At 46.3% G+C, this 22,686-nt stretch overlaps 1 long non-coding RNA gene across 1 annotated transcript in view; it reads left to right on the forward strand.

Moving 5' to 3' along the window:
- The first annotated feature begins 426 nt into the window (after positions 1-426).
- Positions 427-22,686, forward strand: part of LOC140465657 (uncharacterized) — a 107,285-nt gene continuing 85,025 nt past the window's right edge. Inside the window, exon 1 of the long non-coding RNA XR_011955133.1 lies at positions 427-521. This is a non-coding gene — a long non-coding RNA (uncharacterized lncRNA). The remainder of the gene's footprint in view (positions 522-22,686) is intronic.

Consider the following 22,686-nt stretch of genomic DNA (forward strand, 5'->3'; position numbering starts at 1 on the left):
CTAGAGGGGGTTACAAGGAATTAACAATCATGAGGGGTGATCACTGGCTGGGTAAGATTTTATCCAGTTTAAACAATACTGGATGACCCTCATAGAACAGTGGGACTCAGTGGAGAGCCAGTGACAGAAACCAGGACAGTCCCAGTGCTATCACCACAGAACAACAGACTCTTTGTTCCTTTAATGTTGGGAATGTTGGGAGCAGGGGCTTATATTTCATGCTAGAACCAGTATCTCATTCACTGGAATGACACCAGTATTGAAAAAGTGAAATTATGAGGACAGGTTGTGAAGACTAGGTATGTGTGCCCTGAATTATAGAAGATTATCAGGAGCTTTATTTAAGTTGATTAAAGGAATTAAAATGTATCAAAGTTCCTTGGAATTGAATCTATAGTAATTTTTAAAATTCACTTGCAGCATGAGGGGATCACTGGCTAGTCCCAGAATTTATTACCCAACGGGAAGTTGGGAGTCAACCACATGGCTGTGGATCTGGAGTCACATGTAGGCCAGACAAGGTAAGAACAAATTTCCCTTTATAAAAGTCAGTCGTGAATCAAATGGACTTTTTTTCCCAACAATCGTTTCATGGTTAACATTGGAGCCTTAATTAGATTAGATTCCCCCACAATGTAGAAACAGGCCCTTCAGCCCAACAAGTCCACACCGACCGTCCAAAAAGCAACCCACCCAAACCCATTCCCCTACATTTACCCCTGACTAATCCACCTAACACTACAGGCAATTTAGCATGGCCAATTCACCTGACCTGCACATCTTTGGACTGTGGGAGGAAACCGGAGCAAACCCACCCAGACACGGAGAGAATGTGCAAACTCCACACAGACAGTCACCCAAGGCAGGGATTGAACCCAGGTCCCTGGTGCTGTGAGGTAACAGAGCTAACCACTGAACCACTGTGCCGCCTAGATTTCAGATCTTTTTTGTGTGTGGTGCAGTGATGGGATTTGAACTCAAGACTCAGGAACATTAGCTAGGTCTTTGGAATGAGTAGTCTAGAGACAATAACTCTCGTCCATCACCTCCCCTTATATCAGTGGGTGGAGGTGGGCGATACCCTTAAAGTTTGGAGTTAAAAATCACACAACACCAGGTTATAGTCCAACAGATTTAATTGGAAGCACTAGCTTTCGGAGCGAATTGGACTATAACCTGGTGTTGTGTGATTTTTAACTTTGTACACCCCAGTCCAACACCGGCATCTCCGAATCTTAAAGTTTGGGGCAGCCTGCTCAGAATAATGTCAGGAAACACAGTTTCTCACAAAAGGGAGTTGAAATTTGGAACTCTCCCCCGCTCCTGGCACTGACCTTCAGTCGAAAAGATCAAAACTAAATTTGAGAGATTTTTGTTGGGTCAGGGTTTTGAAGGCTCATGCAACCCAAAGCAGATGGATTAAGTTAAGATTCCAGTCAGCCATGTCCTATCTGAATGACAGACAGGCTAGCAGGGCTGAATGGCCTCCTCCTGTTCTGCTTTTCCTATGACTTGCTCGTGAATGACCGCAATCTCCTCTCAGTGAAAAGTTGTGGGTTACCGTGGAGAATGACAGCCTGGCTCCCAGCTCCTGTGCTGAAAGTCTGAAAGATGAAAAGAATGGTTCTCATTCCAATCCCACCATCTGCAGGACAAATAGTTAATGCAATTTCTCTCTGATACTTATGCAGGCCCTTGCAGCACTCTTAAATGATTAGTCTCAGATATTTATCACACTGAAGTGGTATTACTGCCTTATCTCTCCCAGTGGGTTCAAATGAGAAATGCTATTGTTGAGTCCCAAATGAATGACCACCAGTGTATCAGCCTAATAATGCAAGGCACCCTGGTGAGGGGTCACGGAAAGTACAAAGGCACAGGGCTGGAGCTTTGCTGAGAAATCGGCTTTGAGGATTCTGAAGCATTCAAGTCTGTTCTGTTTGACGGCAAACCAAAGGAAAGAATTTGTATTTATTCAGCACTTTTCACAGCCCAAGGTAGTTGTTCACTTTTTCATAGCTAATGGCTGATTTTAAATGATAGTCACTTTCGGAATGTAGGGAAGCAGAGGCTAAATTGCACAGACTCAAAGGTGATAGTTGCTAGGTTATCTATTTTGGTTTCAGTAATGTGAGTGAGGGATAAAGGCCAATGATGACATTATGCGATGTAGAGTCTTCACTTTGCTATTCCTCCTGCTCTTCTTCAGCAAGTGGTTTCCACAGTCCACAGTAGGTGAGCCCTGACTTCAATGTCTCCACAGTGACCTAATCACTCAAGAGTTTCTCTTAGGGTACACAATTCCCTCAGTACCGATCCTCTAACCCTATGGACATCTCTTGGGGTACACAATTCCCTCAGAACTGATCCTCTAACTGTATGGACAACTCTTAGGGTACACAATTCCCTCAGTACCGATCCTCTAACCCTATGGACATCTCTTGGGGTACACAATTCCCTCAGTACCGAAACTCTAACCGTGTGGACATCTCTTAGGGTACACAATTCCCTCAGCACTGATCCTCTAACCGTGTGGACATCTCTTGGGGTACACAATTCCCTCAGCACTGATCCTCTAACCGTGTGGACATCTCTTGGGGTACACAATTCCCTCAGCACCGATCCTCTAACATCTCTTGATATTGCTCCCCTGACAATGCGATGGTCCATTTGTTCTTCAGGATTAAATGCTCAGGCTTCTGCTGTTGACCAACTCAAGGGCAAGAATGTTACAAACTGATTGGTTAACCCAGTTGCTATGTCGCCAGTTGAGAATCCTAGGCAATGAAAGAGTATAACCCTACAATCGATGAACTATCATAACCAGAAAAGTTTAGTAATACTTCCCTTCCCTATTCCTACTCTGAGTGACTCAGGGATAAAGGTTTCCATGAATGATTATTTCTTTCCGTGGGATAATTGCTTCCTTAGGGTTGGTAAGCACCTTATAATTGATGGAATGGAGAATGGGGTCAAAATATGAGGCCAGATGTTCCATTCTATCTTTGATAGGGAGAACCAGCCCGGTTGAAAAGAAAGAAGCATTTGCCTTTCAATAGCTCATTGCATGACCTTGGAAGATCTGCAAACACTTTACAGCCAATGAATCCTTGGAATTGTAGCATCTGTTGTCAGGTATACAGTCTCGGAAGGTGGTGAGTGGGAATCCAATGGGCTGGATTAAGGGGATTTAGTCTTTTTAGCAAAATCTGGGAGAATAGTCATTGATTTTTGTGATCCAGACCCCCTAAATCACAGAAACACACATTTCAAAATTTGTCTCGTTGCAATGTCGTTCATGAATATGAGGTCTCAGGCAGCAAGTCAGCATCTGATCTCACCAACAATGCTGCACATCAACAGTGGGTCTTTGTTGTAAGTGGCTGGGTGAGAGTGTTCACTGTGGAGTGTACAGCTCACTTGTGATCCCAATGTGCAGAGGAAGCTCAATTATCTGAAGGACACAGGCGGGGAGTCTTTCATTCGGATAATCGAATTCTGAATAACAAAGGTTAGCCAAGCATCCAGACCTGGCAATCCTGCTGGTTAAGCCAAAATTCAGATAATCAAGGTCCCCCTGTATGTCTTACCAACTATCCCACAGTGAGGACATCAGTTCTCAGCAACAGAGTTGGTGGTGAAATGTGTCTCAAAGGTCTCAAAGAGACAACAGGCTGACTGAACCACAGAGTGGTCAAAGGAGGCCATTTGGCCTGTTATCTCTGTGCTGGCTCTCCAAAGGAACAATCCTGCCCAAGCCTCTCCCTAGCCTTCTCTGTGTAACCCGGCATATTCCTCCTTTCCAAACATGATCCCATTTTCTCCTGAATCTTGTGCTTGACCTTACCACCAGCGCACTCTCAGACAGCCTATTCCAATCGTAATCACTTGCTTGATCAAACATCATGCCTCAAGTCACCATTGTTTCTTTCTCCAATAAACCTTAAATTTGTGTCCTTTCGTTTTTAATTTTTCCACCAACGGGAATAGTGTTGTTCTATCTGCCCTGTTCAGGCCACTCCTGATTTGTTAGCTAATCTCCTCTCAACTTTCTCCTCTCTAAATACAACATCAAACATTGATCAGTACAGCACAGTACAGGCCCTTCAACCCTCAATGTTGTGCCGACCTTTTATCCTACTCTAAGATCAAACTAACCTACATATCGTACATTTTACTATCATCCATGTGCCTATCCAAGACTCGCTTAAATGTCCCTAATGTCTCTGACTCTACTACCACCGTTGGCAGTGTATTCCATGCACCCACCACTCTCTGTGTAAAGAACCTCCCTCTGACATCTCCCCTATACCTGCCTCCAATCGCTTTAAAATTATGCCCCCTTGTGATAGGCATTTCTGCCCTGGGAAAATGTCTCTGGCTATCCACTCTATCTATGTCTCTTATCATCTTGTTCACCTCTATCAAGTCATCTCTCATCCTTCTTTGCTCCAATGAGAAAAGCCATAGCTCCCTCAACCTTTCTTCATAAGACACACCCTTCAGTCCAGGTAACATCCTGGTAAATCTCCTCTGTACCATCTCTAAAGCTTCCATATATTTCCTGTAATGAGGCAACCAGAACTGAACACAATATTCTAAGTGTGTTCTAACCAGGGCTCTACAGAGCTGCAGCACAATGTCACAGGTCTTAAACTCAATCCCCCTGCTAATGAAAGCCAACATACCATCTGCCTTCTTAACAACCTTATTAACTTGGGTGGCAACTTTGAGGGATCTATGGACGTGGACCCCAAGATCCCTCTGTTCCTCCACACTGCCAAGAATCCTGCCTTTAACCCTGTATTCTGCATTCAGATTCGACCTTCCAAAATGAATCACTTCACACTTTTCCAGGTTGAAGTCCATCTGCCACTTCTCAGCCCAGCTCTACGTCCTGTCAATGTCCCATTGCAACCTACAACAGCCCTCCATACTATCCACAACTCCACCAACCTTCGTGTCATCAGCAAACTTACTAAGCCACCTTTCCACTCCCTCATCCAAGTCATTTATAAAGATCACAAAGAGCAGAGGTCCCAGAACAGATCCCTGTGGAACGCCACTGGTCACCAAGCTCCAGGCTGAATATTTTCCATCTACTACCACCCTCTTTCTTCTATGGGTCAACCAATTCTGTATCCAGATGGCCAGATTTCCCTGTGCCCCATGCCTCCTTACTTTCTGAATGAACCTACCATGGGGAACTTTATCAAACCTCATGATTTGCTAGCTCATCTCCTCTCAACTTTCTCCCTCTAAATACAACATCGAACATTGAACAATACAGTACAGTACAGGCCCTTTGGCCCTCAATATTGTGCCAACCTTTTATCCTACTCTAAGATCAAACTAACCTACATACCCTACATTGTACTATCATCCATGCACCTATCCAAGAGTTGCTAAAATTTACGTACACCACATCCACTGCTCTACCTTCAGCAATGTGTTTTGTCATATCCTCAAAGAATTCAATAAGGCTTGTGAGGCATGATTTGTCCCTCACAAAGCCGTGCTGACTAGCTCTAATCAAACTAAGCTTTTCCAAATAATCATGAATCCTGTCTCTCAGAATCCTCTCCAATAATTTGCCCACCACAGACATAAGATTGATTGGTCTGTAATTTCCAAGGCTACCCCTATTCCCTTCCTTGAACAAGGGAATAACATTTGCCACCCTCCAATCATCTGGCACTACTCCAGTGGACAGTGAGGATGTAAAGATCATTGCCAAAGGTGCAGCAATCTTTTCCCTTGCTTCCCGTAGTAACCTAGGGTATACCCTATCCAGCCCAGGGGACTTATCTATACTCATGGTTTTCAAAGTTTCCAGCACATCCTCCTTCCTAACATCAACCTGTTTGAGCAGATCAGTCTGTTTCATGCTGTCCTCACAAATGACAAGGTCCCTCTCACTAGTGAATACTGAGGTAAAGTATTCATTAAGGACCTTCCCTACCTCCGCTGACTCCAGGTACAAGTTCCTTCCACTCTCCATGACTGGCTTTACCCTCACTCTGGCCATCCTCTTGTTCCTCACAAGGCATTCCTTGTAGAATGCCTTAGGGGTTTCCTTTCCAAAGCTTTTCACTGTGCCTCAGTACACGTGACAATAAATTCAATTCAATTCCTTAATCCTACCCGCTAAAGCTTTTTCATGCCCCCTTCTAGCTCACCTTAGTCTATTCGTCAGTTTCTTCCTGGCTACCTTGTAACCCTCTACAGCCCTGTCTGATCCTTGCCTCCCCAACCTTAAGCAAGCTCCCTTCTTCCTCTTGACTAGATCTTCCACATCTCTTGTTATCCAAGGTGCCTTTATCCTACCATACCTTCCTTGCCTCAGTGGGACAAACCTATCCCTACTCGCAGCAAGTGCTCCATAAACAACTTCCACATTTCTGTCGTGCATTTCCCCAAGACTATCCCTACCCAATTTATGCTCCATAGTTCCTGCCTAATAGCATTGTAGTTCTCCCTTTCCCAAATAAATACCTCCCCATACCATCTGCTCCTATCCCTCTCCATGACTGTAGTAAAGGTCAGGGAGTTGTGATCACTGTCACCGAAATGCTCTCCCACTGAGAGATCTGACACCTGACCTAGTTCGTTGCCAAGCACCAAATCCAATATGGCGTCCTCTTTAGTTGGCCTATTTACGTGCTGAGACAGGAATCTTTCCTGGACACACCTGACAAAGTCTGCTCCATCCAAACTATTTCCACTTAGGAGGTTCCAATTAATATTAGGGAAGTTGAAGTCACCCATGACAACAACCCTGTTACTTCTGCACCTTCCCAAAATCTGCCTCCCAATCTGCTCCTCCATGTCTCTGTTACTGTTTGGGGGGTCCATAGAAAACTCCCAATAAAGTGACTGCTCCTTTCCTGTTTGACTTGCACCCATACTGACTCTGTAGACCAACCCTGCTCGACAAACACCCTTTTTGCAGCTGTGATACAATCCCTGATTAACAATACCACTCCCTCTCCTCTTTTACCTCACTCCCAATTCCTTTTGAAACATTTAAACCCTGGAACATCCAGCAACCATTCCTGCCCCTGTAATATCCAAGTCTCTCTAACAATGCTAGCTTTACTAATCTAGCTACTGCATTAAAGAATTTTAATTCCTCAAACTATTCTAGTGAATTTTCTGCACTCTCTCTTCACATTCTTTGAAAATGTGGCACCCAGAACCAGGTGCAATGTTCCAGTTTAGGCCAAATCAGCATTCTACAGAAATGCAACCTAATGTTGCTATTGATAAATCCCAGGATGCTGTACGCTTTATAACCACAATCTCCCACACCCTCTTTAGAGTTATACCCTTCAGTTTTATGGATCCTCTCCATATTTTTCCAACCAAAATGAATCAATTCCCACTTGTCTTTATTATATTTCATCTGGGTCAGTTGTCTGCACATTCCACATACTATTCTGAAGTATAACACTATTATTCTCACAGTTCACACATTTCTAAGTTTTGTATCTTCCACAGACATTGGAATTGTGTGTCCTGTATACCAAAGGGTCCATTTCATTCATTAATCATTAATCGCCAATAATCTTTGTTGCATATCACACGCCAATTTTGGATTCGTATTGCGACTGTCCTTTTCGCTGCGTGAACACTGGTTTTTCTCAGCTTTCTGTTGCGTGACCTTTGAAAGACCCAGTACATCATATCCACTGTCTTTGTTTCCTTTTCAATTAATCCTAAGGGCTGTGTCCTCCATAGAAACTGCAGCAAGTTAGTTAAATGTTTAACAAATCTATGTGAGCTTTCCTCAGTGAACCTGCATTTGCCCAAGTGACTATAAATTCTGTCCTGAATAACCATTTCTCGAATCTACTCCACAGCTGAGGTTAAACTGAGTGGCTTGCATGCGTTGATTGTACCTTTTATTGAACAAATCCTGGCATTAGCCTTGCTTTGAATAATTACACCTAGTGTCTCCACAATTTCCACTCTCACTTTCCTCAGTCTTGCTGGATGTATTTCATCTGGACCTCATCGGTAAAATCATCAGTTTTAATACATGCAACTTATCCAAGTCTAGCTGTAATGTAATCTCTTCATTTCTCTAATCTGTATCTACGAATCGTATACGGGTACTCTGTGCCTAAGATGGTGCAGTGTGTTGGTGACATTGTTACCCTATAACTAATCTTGTAAGTGTAGAAGTTGTACCTCTGTGCCTAATATGGCATGGAAATGCTAACTTAGAAACTTTTCACTGCACTATTTTGAGTACGTGACAATAAAGCTAATTCATTCACACATTCATGGAATACTTCACTTCAAATGTCAGAGTGGCCTCTTCTTTCACCATGACCTGTGCATCACCTTTATGTTAGTAAAGACAGTTACAAAATATTCATTAAATACCTCAGACTCGCTCTCAGCCTCAAACATTATACAGGAAGTCCCTGTGTTATGAAGGAGTTGCGTTTTTAAGTCTGTTTGTCGGTTGAATTGATACGTAAGTCAGAACAGTTACATATGGTTCACATCTAGCGTCAATTAGTTAAATGTTTGTCTTAGTATCAAGTATATATTTTACCTAAAACATCTTAAACGTAATATTACAGTATTAATAAGGTTTTGAGCATCACACAAAGTAGCCCGCCTGTTCATTAGGTACAAACAATTGTATGTAACTCAATGTTTTAAGACAATTGGTCTTAACAGGTGTCTGTTCGGAAGTGCAGGCATTTGTAACTCGAGTGTTCGTAACCTGGGCATTCGTAACCCGGATGTTCATCACCCGGGTGTTCATAACCCGGGAGTACATAACCCAGGCATTCATAACCGGGCATTCATAACCTGGGTGTTCCTAACCCGGGAGTACATAACCCGGGCATTCATAACCTGGGCATTCATAACCTGGGCATTCATAACCCGGGAGTACATAACCGGGCATTCATAACCTGGGCGTTCCTAACCCGGGAGTACATAACCTGGGCATTCATAACCGGGCATTCATAACCTGGGCATTCATAACCTGGGTATTCATAACCTGGGTATTCATAACCCGGGCATTCATAACCTGGGCATTCATAACCTGGGCATTCATAACCTGGGCATTCACAACCCGGGCATTCGTTACCCGGGCATTTGTACCCTGGGCATTCATAACCCAGGGAAAGCCTGCAATAGTAGCAGATTAGCAAAGGATGCAATGGGCCCCATAAGGGACAAGCAGGATAAGCAGCTGACTGGAGCAAAGGATATGACAGAGATACTAAATGAATCTTTTGCTTCATTTGAAGATATTGGTCCAGTTGAAAACGTGGGTGTTGAGCAACTGAGCAGTATCATTTTAAATAAAGGAGAGGTGATGAAAATCCTGCTAGCTCTCCAGGTAGAGAAGTCGCTGGCACAGATGGGATGTTTCCTTGATTACCGAGAGAGGGAAGGGAGCAAATCACAGAGCCATTGACAGAAATTTTCCAGGTGTCTCTGAACACAGGATTAATCCAGGGGACTGGAGGATTGCAAATGTGACATTGTCATTTAAGGAAAGGGCAGAGGATAACCCAGGAAAATACAGAGTTGTTGGCTTGGCATCAATAGTGGTAAAACTGATTGAGGCCATAATTCAGGATAATAAATAGACAGTTAGAGAAAAATAAATTAAGGAAGTCAACATGGCTTTGATAAGGACAGGTCATGCCTGACAAATTTGAGTTCTTTGATGAGGTGATCCAGGCAATGGATAAGGGGAGTGCTGTGGATGTTGTATATTTGGATTTTCACAAAGTATTTGAGATGGTGCCACATGGCAGGTTGGTTAATAAATTAGAAATATTTGGGATTGATGGGACATTGGCAGCATGGATTAGAAGATGGCAAAAAATCTAGGAAACGGAGGATCGATGTAGATGGTCATTTCTCAGATTAAAGACAAGTGAAAGTAGTGTTCAGAAATGAACAGGAATTGTACTTTACAGAGTCTGAACTGTAGCAATTATCCAGCCTCTAACAGAAATACCTTCCATCACAATGTCTAGAAGACTCACTAACAGAGACAAGCAGGCAGTTTCCTATGGAGAATCTCTCCCAGGTTTGGTACAAAGCCTCTGTATTGCTTAACCAAGATCGTCACCATGAACAAAATCAGGAACTGCTGCTAAAACTCAGCAGGTCTAGCAGCATCTGTGCCGAAAAATCAGAGTTAACATTTCAGGTCCAGTGACCCTTCCTCAGAAACAGAGAGATTGGTGTAACCGTGTCTGTGCTGTAGCAGTAATTCCCGGCTCGGGGCGGGGAATGGGAAAGAGAACTTATTGTAGCGTTGGTGATGAGTCCTTGCTTAAAGTTAAAGAGTGTTCCAAATGAGAAAAGAAGAAAATAAAAAAGGAAAGATACAAATAGAGAAGGGAAATGAAAAAAAAGCGATTTATTGGGATCTGACTGCTCCTGCAATGGGTTCGCTGGAACTGGGAGCAGCAAATTCAGGAGGAATTTGAAAACTTGTGCTTTTGGTTGGCACCTCATCCTATTGCTGGCAGGGAGTGTGCACTCTCCTCAGAGGAGGGGCACTCTCCCAGCAGGCCGAGGATTTATCAAGGCCTATAGCTATTTGCTGGCGCACTGCACTCTTGGCTATTCTCCTTCTGTGGAGCACATTCCCATTTCCACTGAGGGCCTCAGGAGCAGGGTAAGAGGGAGCTCCATGTCTGGAAGCACTGGTACCCTCTGACCACCTCTCACAGCAGAGCTGCTGCCTGTCTGTCTGCCTGCGCACTACTGTCCCACAGTCTTTCGTCAACTGGCTGCCTCCCGTAAAGTATTTTTGTTTGTTCACGTACGGGGTGTGGGTGCCGCTGACTGGACCAGCATTTACGGCCCTAGTTACTCCTTGAGAAGGTGGTGGTGAGCTGCCTTCTTAAACCACTGCAGTCAGTAAAGTTCCTCCCAATTGGCACGGCTCTGACCTGTGTCTGACCCCAACCCATGGTTCTGAATAATCTCAGTAAGAATACCATTCGACTGTCGTCCGTAGCGACAGACACAGCTAACTGTATCCAACAGGCTTATGGGAGTGTTGACATATTATTGATAACAGAATCTTTAGTGCAGTGTTGAACTGAATTGAATTAATTTTATTGTCACATGTACTCAATAAGGAGAGAGTGAGGACTGTAGATGCTGGAGAATCAGAGTCGAAATGTGCTGGAAAAGCACAGCCGGTTATGCAGCGTCCGAGGAGCAGGCGGGTCGATGTTTCGGGCATTTCATCAGGAATGTACTCAATGGGCACACTGACGAATCTACAGTCATCACATCACAGCACCACCTTAAGTACAAAGGTACACCCTAGGTACAGATATTTAAGATCAAACAAAAACAAATTTAAAAAGTAAAGAAATAAGTAGGGTGGCATTATAGTTCTTAGGGATAAATCAGAAAAATACTGAAGTACAAAATCTTAGCCTTTCTGACCCAGCCCACACCAGCACCTAGCCTCAAGGGACACCTCCACGAGAAACCACCTCACTTTAAGTACTCACTGTGTTCAAACCCCTCCACAGTCTCAAGCCGCACTATTTCAGAAACGTTTGCAGAAATCTCTGCTGGCTTGTCCACTCTCCTCCAGTCCTGGCTCATTGCTCATCTCCCAGTTCCTTCAGCCCACAGTTACAGGCCATACCTGCAGCTGCCAGACTCCTCAGCTCTGCAATCCCTGACATCAACCTCTCGTTCCCTCTCCCCTGTCCTTGAAGACCCTCCCTGAAACCTACCTCTTTCAGGCAGCCATCCGAATATCTCATTCTGAAAACTGGTGTCAAATCGCGTTTGACCGATGCTCCCGCGAAGAACTTCAGAAATATTTTTATTAGGTTGAAGGCATTACCTAAACGTAAGTTGTTGTTGTTTAGTTGCGAGCTCTGAATTGGGAACCCAGTCTAACCTTTATAACCGTGACCTCTACCTACCTAAACCTGGGGTCACAGGGTGAAAGTGCGATGTTAGAGCGAAGTTTGAAGGTGCCATGTTACCCAGATGTTTATTTCTTTCCTCATAAACCGAGCAATGATTAACACAGATCTATGTTTGAGTGAGAGCTGCTCATGTCTTAATGAACCAATTGAGGTCAGCCTTAACAATGCAGATGGAGGAAAGGGCTGCTGGGTTTCTGATGGATAGAACCTCTGGGGCCAGGAGCCTTGGTGTGCCATCAATTAACCTGACACGCTTTGGATGTGTCACCGAATCCTGCTAATTAAGGAATGTTCGATGGCTTATGTACTTTAGCCTCATTAGAACTCCCCATCTTGTCTTTGCAGTGAAATTGTCTCATTCTCTCTGTGAGGCTCAGTAAACATCAGCCCACAGCTGAGCTCTTAAAAAAGCAGCTGGAATATTCCCGCAAAGGAATTAACTCGACTCTAATAGAAACTGTTCAGAACAGGAATGGGACAGATCACGTGCCTCCTGGTCCCAACGTTTTACAGCTGGATGGAAGGAATTCCTGGCATATCTCGTGCAGGTGGGGGTTCAATAACAAAGCACTGGACTCATATAGCATCTTTAATGTGGTTAAAATGTCCTTCAGTCTCATCTTAGACAGATGACCGAAATCTTGGTCAAACAGGTACATTTTCAAGGAGCATTTGAAAGTTCATGACTTGGGGGGAGGTGGGTAAAGTGCACAGTTTGGCTGGAGGATAGAAAGCCAATGGTGACTCAGATGCTCTGTTCGATAACCCCGAGTATTTGTGAGAAAGGAGCTTGGGAATATCTTCCTCATGTTTGTTCATCAATCTATACGTCACAGAGTCGTGTCAAATTTGTAGAAACGTACAGCACAGAATAGGACCTTTGGCCCACGATGTTGTGCCGAGGTTTAATCCTAATGTAAAATATAGTAACTTAACCTACACACCCCTCAACTCATTGCTCTCCATGTACATGTCCAACAGTCGCTTAAATGTCCCCAATGACTCTGCTTCCACCACCACCGCTGGCAACACATTCCATGCATTCACAACTCTCTGTGTAAAGAACCTCCCTCTGATGTCTCCTCAATACCTTTCCCCTAATATCTTCAAACTATGACCCCTCATACCTGTCAATCCTGCCCTGGGGAAAAGTCTCTGGCTATTTCTCATCTTCCTAATTACTCCTCACAAATTCCATTTTGATGTGTGGGCACTTGTTCGGCTGACCGATGTGATGTGCAGTAACTACACTGGAAGATCTCACAGTACTGGTACATCAGGTTGAGGGAGGGATGCCACAAGACTTTCATGAGGCTGATCCACTTGGCCTGATACCTGCTTGTGACAGAATCCAGATATAAATATGACACTGTCTCCAATCAATCCAATCTGGAATTTGAACAAGACCTTTTTGCCCAGAAATTGGGGGAAGATGTGAAACCGACCAGCACTGGCAGGTGATAGAGGTGAATGAGAGAGACCTTGGAGTGCAGGTTCATAGCTCCTTGAAAGTGGAGTCGCAGGTCGATAGGATAGTGAAGGCGGCGTTTGGTATGCTTTCCTTTATTGGTCAAAGTATTGAGTACAAGAGTTGGGAGGTCATGTTGCGGTTATACAGGACATTGGTTAGGCCACTGTTGGAATATTGCTTGCAATTCTGGTCTCCTTCCTATCGGAAAGATGCTGAGAAACTTGAAAGATATAGGCTAGGGCTGTTTTCCCTGGAGCGTCGGAGGCTGAGGGGTGACCTTGTAGAGGTTTATAAAATCATGAGGGGCATGGATAGGGTAACTAGACAAAGTCTTTTCCCTGGGGTCGGGGAGTCCAGAACTAGTGGGCATAGGTTTAGGGTGAGAGGGGAAAGATATAAAAGAGACCTAAGGGGCAACTTTTTCACACAGAGGGTGGTATGTGTATGGAATGAGCTCCCAAAGGATGTGGTGGAGGCTGGTACAATTGCAACATTTAAAAGGCATCTGGATGGGTATATGAATAGGAAGGGTTTGGAGGGATATGGGCTGGGTGCTGGCAGGTGGGACTAGATTGATTTGGGATATCTGGTCGGCATGAACGGGTTGGACCGAAGGGTCTGTTTCTGTGCTGGACATCTCTGTGACTCTATGACTATGACTCTATGAATAGACAGGATGACCTAATACTTTGGATGAGAAACATATCAGCCTTGATTGAATGGCAGAGTAGATCCGACGGGCGGAATGGCCTAATTCTTATGGTCCTATTTCTTATGGTCTTATAGTAAGGAATAAAAGCAGTAGACAGTAGGTACAGGAGTAGGCCATTCTGCCCTTCGAGCCTGCACCGCCATTCAATATGATCATGGCTGATCATCCTTAATCAGTATCCTGTTCCTGCCTTATCTCCATAACCCTTGATTCCACTATCCTTGAGAGCTCTATCCAACACTTTCCTAAATGAATCCAGAGACTGGGCCTCCACTGTCCTCTGGGGCAGAGCATTCCACACAGCCACCACTCTCTGGGTGAAGAAGTTTCTCCTCATCTCTGTCCTAAATGGTCTACCCCGTATTTTTAAGCTGTAATTTTTAAGCAGGCTTGTGTGGAACAGCATGGCCAATTCTGTGCTGGGAATTCTTGGCAGGAAGGGGCATAAAATCAGCGAGCCATGAATCCCAGCTCCTTAACCAGGCACAAGTTCATCACTCGTCCTGTCATTGAAGAACTGAGATTTATTTAACCCATATCCGGTATCTGAGGGAGAGTCAGTGCTAATGGAATCTGTAGCAGCATCATTAAAGGCTTTCTGATGATGTGGTGTGTGCTTGGATTTTTAGAAGCCCCTTTGAGAAGCTGTCACACAGGCATTTGCTCTGCATAAGGCCATAAGACAAAGGAGCAGAATCAGGCCATTTGGCCCATTGAGTCTACTCTGCCATTTGATCATGGCTGATATGTTTCTCAAACCCATTCTCCTGCATTCTCCCTGTAAGCCCTCAATCTCCTTACCGATCAAGAACCTCTCTATCTCTGTCTTAAAGACATTCAATGACTTGGCCTCCACAGTTCTACAGAGTCACCACCCTTTGGCTGAAGAAATTCCTCCTCATCTCAGTCCTAAAGGGTCCTCCCTTCAGTCTGAGGCTGCACCCTTGGGTCCTACTGCTGATGGAAACATCTTCTCCACATCCACTCTATCCAGGCCTCTCGGTACTCTGTACGTTTCAATCAGGTTCCCCAGTCATCCTTCTAAACTCCACTGAGTACAGCTTCAGAGTCCTGAACCGCTCAGAAAATTGAGCTGAAGGGCCTGAGAACAGAGAACAGGAAGAAAGGGCCATGGGCCATTTTCAGGATGGCGCAGTATAACACCTGGAGCACTGGAAGGCTTAGGGCTTGGGCCACAACTTTTTTACAATGGTGGAAGTGAGAGGACCAAGTAAAATACAATCATTGCAGATTATTCATGTGTAAAACTAAGAAGCAGTCTGAGCTGTGGGAGAGAAAGGAAAAGTGATTTGGCAATATGGTGGGGGTGCAGTACAGTTCTGGGAAAATTGAAAACATCAATATTGATAGGGAGAATGGAAAAGCAAAGTATTTTTGAGAAGTTGAGTTTATTCAGAGATTGTTCCATTGGATTTACAGAGGAATGATAATGTGCAGGTATGTTTTTGGGAAGGTTCTAAGGTAGGAAACACAGAAGCCAGTGTAAACAAATCCACGAAATGCTGACCGAACCATCACTTAGTGATTGTAGTTGAACATAATTATTGCCAGGTCACAGAATTTCTAACACCCAGTGTGAGACAGCACTCACAGGCTCATTTTAATACCATACCAAAAAGATAGCACATCAGACAGTGTGGCACTCCCTCAGCACTGACCCTCCGACAGTGCGGCACTCCCTCAGCACTGACCCTCCGACAGTGTGGCACTCCCTCAGCACTGACCCTCCGACAGTGCGGCACTCCCTCAGCACTGACCCTCCGACAGTGCGGCACTCCCTCAGCACTGAACCTCCGACAGTGCGGCACTCCCTCAGCACTGACCCTCCGACAGTGTGGCACTCCCTCAGCACTGACCCTCCGACAGTGTGGCACTCCCTCAGCACTGACCCTCCGACAGTGCCCACTCCCTCAGCACTGACCCTTCGACAGTGCGGCACTCCCTCAGCACTGACCCTCTGACAGTGCGGCACTCCCTCAGCACTGACCTTCCGACAGTGCGGCACTCCATCAGCACTGACCCTCCGACAGTGCCCACTCCCTCAGCACTGACCCTTCGACAGTGCGGCACTCCCTCAGCACTGACCCTCCGACAGTGCGGCACTCCCTCAGCACTGACCCTCCGACAGTGCGGCACTCCCTCAGCACTGACCCTCCGACAGTGCGGCACTCCCTCAGCACTGACCCCCCGACAGTGCGGCACTCCCTCAGCACTGACCCTCCGACAGTGCGGCACTCCCTCAGCACTGACCCTCTGACAGTGCGGCACTCCCTCAGCACTGACCCTCTGACAGTGCGGCACTCCCTCAGCACTGACCCTCTGACAGTGCGGCACTCCCTCAGCACTGACCCTCTGAGAGTGCGGCACTCCCTCAGCACTGACCCTCCGACAGTGTGGCACTCCCTCAGCACTGACCCTCCGACAGTGCCCACTCCCTCAGCACTGACCCTTCGACAGTGCGGCACTCCCTCAGCACTGACCCTCTGACAGTGCGGCACTCCCTCAGCACTGACCTTCCGACAGTGCGGCACTCCATCAGCACTGACCCTCCAACAGTGCCCACTCCCTCAGCACTGACCCTCCGACAGTGCGGCACTCCCTCAGCACTGACCCTCCGACAGTGCGGCACTCCCTCAGCACTGACCCTCCGACAGTGTGGCACTCCCTCAGCACTGACCCTCTGACAGTGCGGCACTCCCTCAGCACTGACCTTCCGACAGTGCGGCACTCCATCAGCACTGACCCTCCGACAGTGCCCACTCCCTCAGCACTGACCCTCCGACAGTGCGGCACTCCCTCAGCACTGACCCTCTGACAGTGCAGCACTCCCTCAGCACTGACCTTCCGACAGTGTGGCACTCCCTCAGCACTGACCCTCCGACAGTGCGGCACTCCCTCAGCACTGACCCTCCGACAGTGCGGCACTCCCTCAGCACTGACCCTCCGACAGTGCGGCACTCCATCAGCACTGACCCTCTGACAGTGCGGTACTCCCTCAGCACTGACCCTCCGACAGTGCGGCACTCCCTCAGCACTGACCCTCTGACAGTGCGGCACTCCCTCAGCACTGACCCTCCGACAGTGCGGCACTCCATCAGCACTGACCCTCTGACAGTGCGGCACTCCCTCAGCACTGACCCTCCGAAAGTGCCCACTCCCTCAGCACTGACCCTCTGATAGTGCGGCACTCCCTCAGCACTGACCCTCCGACAGTGCCCACTCCCTCAGCACTGACCCTCCGACAGTGCGGCACTCCCTCAGCACTGACCCTCTGATAGTGCGGCACTCCCTCAGCACTGACCCTCTGACAGTCTGCACTGCACTGCATACCACAGTCTGGATTTTGACAAAGCCTCTGGAATAGGGTTTAACCCCTGTGAGAATGTTGGTAAATAAGCTTCTGAATTCCTACTGCCACCAGTATTATCCTTTATTATTGTTGTATTTTTGATTATTTGCTTGAGAGCAGTGATACCATTCTGTAGCACAGCCTTGTGCTGTCAGACACCCATCCCCCAAACAGCCTTTTCTCACACATGACAGCTGCACTGATTGGGTGGACTATTGGGTTATGCCGGACAGTGTGGGCTTGGACAGACCTTTCCTTGGCATTTGAGTGCCATCGATGTTTCCACAAAAGGGAGTTGGGGGTGGATGTGAGTGTCGGGGTGTGGGGGTAGTGGGAGTCGGTTTGAGGGGACGGAGGATAGAGTGCATTGAGCAGCTTGAAACTCTGTCATGTCACCGCCCAGCGTCTCTGAGGTTTGTGATGAGCAGTGGATGAGGTGCCCCTCGCCTCCCCAGTGATCGCTAGCCCCGGCACCCCTCCCTCAGTCTGGGCACCCCTCCTTCAGTCTGGGCACCCCTCCCTCAGTCTGGGCAGCCCAGCTCAGATTGGCTCCAGTTTCCATTGGTCAGTGAGTGAGGGAGGGATTGAGGGAGGGATGGTGATGTGTGTCTGACAGGGAGAGACTCAGCAGCTGGTACACAGACCCTGGGCTGTGATTAATATTCATGTGGATGTCTCCTCTCTGATACGCTCCAATGAAACTGTGATTGGCTCTTGCCTGCGGTTTGGGAACATCCTCCGTGCACGCACCCCCATGACCCCCCTGATCCTCAGCTCCCTGCAATCCATGCCAAGAGAACCAATCCTGCCCCGCGGATTGAACAATCATGAGTAACCAATTCCCCAACTCCACCAGCATTGCTCTGGATTAACAGACTAACTTCCCCGATGTTGAGAAGGAACAAAAACTGGAAGAAATATCATTGAGAGAAAGGCGAAAAATGTCCTTTTGTTCAATTTAACACTTCTCTGCATCAACTTAAAAACACATTGTCAGAGCTGATGTCAATGGTTGTTTACATTGAAGGTTCAGAGTCCATGCAGCCTATCTGCTCTGATGCTGTACCTGCAGTGCAATCGCCTGTCCCACCCCTCCTTGCATCTCACCACATTGACACCGTACATTCCCTGCAGCCTTTACCCAGCTTCACCTCTCAATACATCCTAGTTCTGAGTGAAGTTATTATGCACCTCTGTATCATAGCTGGAACCTGAGCCTCCTGCTTCAGAGGAAGGAACACTACCACAGTTTGCCCCCAGCACACCCTGTAATAGTGAGATACAACACTCACCCACACTCCAGGTTAGCAGTTCCCTCCTGAATGACCCACTGGCCTAAGAATGATCAGTGACTCTTTGATGGGGAACATAACCTGAGAGTTTGCAGCGTTCCCCCCGGAGGGGAGGGTTTGGCTGGAGACCCAGCTGGACACTATATGATGCTATGGAGAGAGCTGCTGTCCTGTTTAACAGGAGGGTCCTGTACGTGGTCACTGAAGGGACTTTGAGCTGGAGGTGGGCTGCAGGCCGTTGCTGAATGCACAGCGTTTGGTGCACAACTTTGTCCTGATCTTTTCCAAAGACTGTCAGGGAAATTTAAGCTCGGCACAAACTAATTCCGTGGGACAGTATTTCAATCTGACATCTTTATGGAATCTTATTTTCGGAGTGGTTTTGTGATCTCAGAGCATCTGTGTGACTTATACACTCGGGAACTGAACTAAGGCTTGACAAACCCCTGTGTGTTCGGGTGGATCTTGCTGAGGGACAGAATTTCCCGTTCCTCTCCGCTGCCTTCCAATTTAACACAGGAAGCTTTCATTTCCTGCTCTCTCTCTCTCTCTCTCTCTCTCTCTCTCTCCCTTTTGGTTTTAGTTGAGGAAGGGCAATATTGTTATTTACAGCACGTCTCACCCCCCCAGCGTGAGGCCAGACTCGCCTGTGGCTTCATCCGAGAGGAAGCAAGCAGCTTGGGGCTGGATTTGTGTGAACCCCTGGACCCAGAAGGACAGAAGCTTTTCCTCCTGGCCCTGACCCTACTCATCTTCTCAGCCACTGCGTCCCGACCTCCCACTGCTCAGAGGGTGGGGGAGTCCAAAACTAGAGGGCATAGGTTTAAGGTGAGAGGGGAAAGATATATAAGGAACGTCAGGGGCAACCTTTTCACGCAGAGGGTGGTACGGGTGTGGAATGAACTGCCAGAGGAAGTGGTGGGGGCTGGTACAATTGCAGCATTTAGGAGAAAGTGAGGAGTCCAGATGCTGGAGATCAGGGTCGAGAGTGTGTTGCTGGAAAAGCACAGCTGGTCAGGCAGCATCCGAGGAGCAGGAAAATCGGTGTTTCAGGCATAAGCACTTCACCTGGAATATAAGGAATCAGGAATCAGGAATCAGCCATTCCTGATGAAGGGCTTGTGCCCGAAACGTCAATTCTCCTCGGATGCTGCCTGACCAGCTGTGCTTTTCCAGCACCCCACTCTTGACCCTCCGCAATTACAGCATTTAAAAGGCAATTGGATGGGTATATGAATAGGAAGGGGTCAGAGGGATGTGGGCCAAGCACAGGCAGGTTGGACCAGTTTAGTTTGGGAATGTGGTCAGCATGGACTAAATGGACCAAAGGGTCTGTTTCCATGCTGTACATCTCTATGACTCTCTATCAAGTTTTCAGACTTGACAGGGAGGTGAGCTTATACCCGAAATATCAATTTCCTGCTCCTCGGATGCTGCCTGACCTGCTGTGCTTTTCCAGCACCACACTCTCACTTGGGAATTGAACCTTCTGGTCTAGAGGTGGGGACACCACCATCGCTCCACAAGATGCCTTTTAAGAGATGTCTAACACACCTGGGGATCTGTCACAATATTTGATCTGATTGTTAGTTTAATTCATTCCAGCCAACAAGTTCCATGCTCTTCAGCTGTTTAAATTTCCCTACACGTTGCTGTGGTTCAACATTAAAATTCTGTACTCACTATACTTTCGACAAGTGAGAGGTGACCCTTTTCTGAGGGAACTTGATAGGGGTGTGGTGTGGAGAGGTTATTTCTCCTTGTGGGAGAGTCTAGAATCAAAGGGCATCATTCAGAGCAAGGGGTTGTACATTTAAGACAGAGATGGGAAGAGTTTCTTCCCTATGGGAGTGAATCTGTGGAATTCTTTACCACGGAGGGCTACCCAGGCTGGGTCATTAAATATATTTACGGCTGGCAGAGGTTTGTAATCGGTAAGGGAAGTAAGGGTTATGGGTAAAAGGAGTTGAGGATTATTAGATCGATCATAATCTCATTGGATAGTGGAGCAGACTTGATGGGCTGAATGGCCTACTTCTGCTCCAATGTTTTGTGACTTTAACCCCTTGAATATAACATTACAAATGGTATTTTTAATCAACTGTTTGGCATGTTAGGGAGCTGACCCAGAGGGAGGGACTGTGCCGCTGACCTATCAGTGTTATTCATACATTCATAACTCAAACTTCAAAGCCAACCCGGGAAACAAAGGGCATTGTAAAAATCCCAACTCAGTTACTTCTTCCAAAACAAAACAAAGGTTACAAAGTACAGAGAGATAGGAACGTGGGGAGGCCATTCAGCCCTGCAGTTCTGTCCTGCTATTCTAGATAACCGAGCATAATAGACCATGGCGGATCTTGAATTTTCATCCACAACTGTTTGAGGGGAGAGACAGCTGGATTTTCAACCCCCACTCTAAAGAAAAGGCTTCCCATCATGACCCCTGGCTCAAATGTGAACATTCTGCCCCTCATTCTAGACTCCCCTACACCAGGGCAAATAGCTTCTCTCTAAATGGCCTCTCAAATCCTTTAATAATCTCAAAATTCTCAGTGAAATCACTCCTTATCTTCTGTAACCTCGGGAATATTACCCTTGTTGACGTAATACAACCAGATAATTTGACCTATGCATCTGTCACTCACTTCCAAATATCTATCATTCTATTTATGAAACCCTGTAAACTTTTAATTGGATTTCAGTGTAGAGTTTACTCCTGGGAGTCTGTTATTCAAGGTTTAAACAAACAGCAAGTAAGTGACTTTTATAATAATAATGTGTAATGTTCAGGTGGTTTAAGAAGGCAACTCACAATCACCTTCTTGAGGGTAATTAGCGATGGGCAGCAAATGTTGGTCCAGCCAGTGACCCCCATGTCCCATGAGTGAATACAAACACATATTTGGATTAGCAGATACCCTGGGTGGGTTGACAGAGGGAATTTAAAATCAAATGTCATTTAGCAACTTCACACCGTGCCTTACTGTAGAATCTTACAGCACATGCATGTCAGTTTGGCCCATCACGCCTGTGAAAGCTTTTAGAAAGAGCTATCTAATTAGTCCCTCTGTATTCTGCTCTTTCTCCAGAGAGCAGCAAATTTATTTCCCTTTCAGGCCTTTCTGCAATTTCCTTCTGAAAGTTCCTGTTCAATCTGCAGGCACTGTCCTTTCAGGCAGCACATCCCAGATCACAATAAACTCACCGAACAAAAAAAAATTCCTATCATCTCCCCATTTGATTGATTTGACTCAAAAAATTACACATCCTTTTGTTCGTTTCTCACTCGCCATCTGTTTCCCTCTCTGTGTCTCTGTCTCAATCTCTCAATCAGTGTTTCTCGCTGTCTGTCTCACTGTTACTCTGTCTTGCTGTTTTTCTCTGTCTGTCTGTCTCTGTTTTTTTTTCTCTTTCTCCCTCTGTTTCTCTTTCTTTCTCTCTCTCTCTCTCTCTCTCTCTCTTTCGTCTCTCCCTTTTGTCTTTCCCTGTATTTCTCTCCTTGTTCAGTCTCTCTTTCTCGCTGGGTGTCTGTTTGATCTCAGTTTAAGGCATCTCTCCACATTTCTGATCTGACGAGATTTCCATTTGTGTATGGTATCTCATCACTGGTTTTGTAAAAACACTCCACTCACTTTCATTGATAGAGCCAGTTTCGAATGAGAGGTGATGTGGGGAGTTTGGGCTGACTCTCAGTTATTAGCTGCTCACAGATCAGCAGCTGTTTCCATCCCTGCTCCAGGCAGGCAGTGAATCCTCACTCTTACCTTTGTCTCAGTTTCCCTACGTCTCTTTTGAACTCCTCACTGAAAGATGACGCCTCTTTGCTGAGAAATGGAATCTCTCTGCAGTAATACGCATGCCTGACTTTTCCCATTCCTCATTCTCAA

The sequence above is a fragment of the Chiloscyllium punctatum genome, chromosome 42, assembly GCF_047496795.1.
Source record: "Chiloscyllium punctatum isolate Juve2018m chromosome 42, sChiPun1.3, whole genome shotgun sequence".
NCBI lineage: Eukaryota > Metazoa > Chordata > Chondrichthyes > Orectolobiformes > Hemiscylliidae > Chiloscyllium > Chiloscyllium punctatum.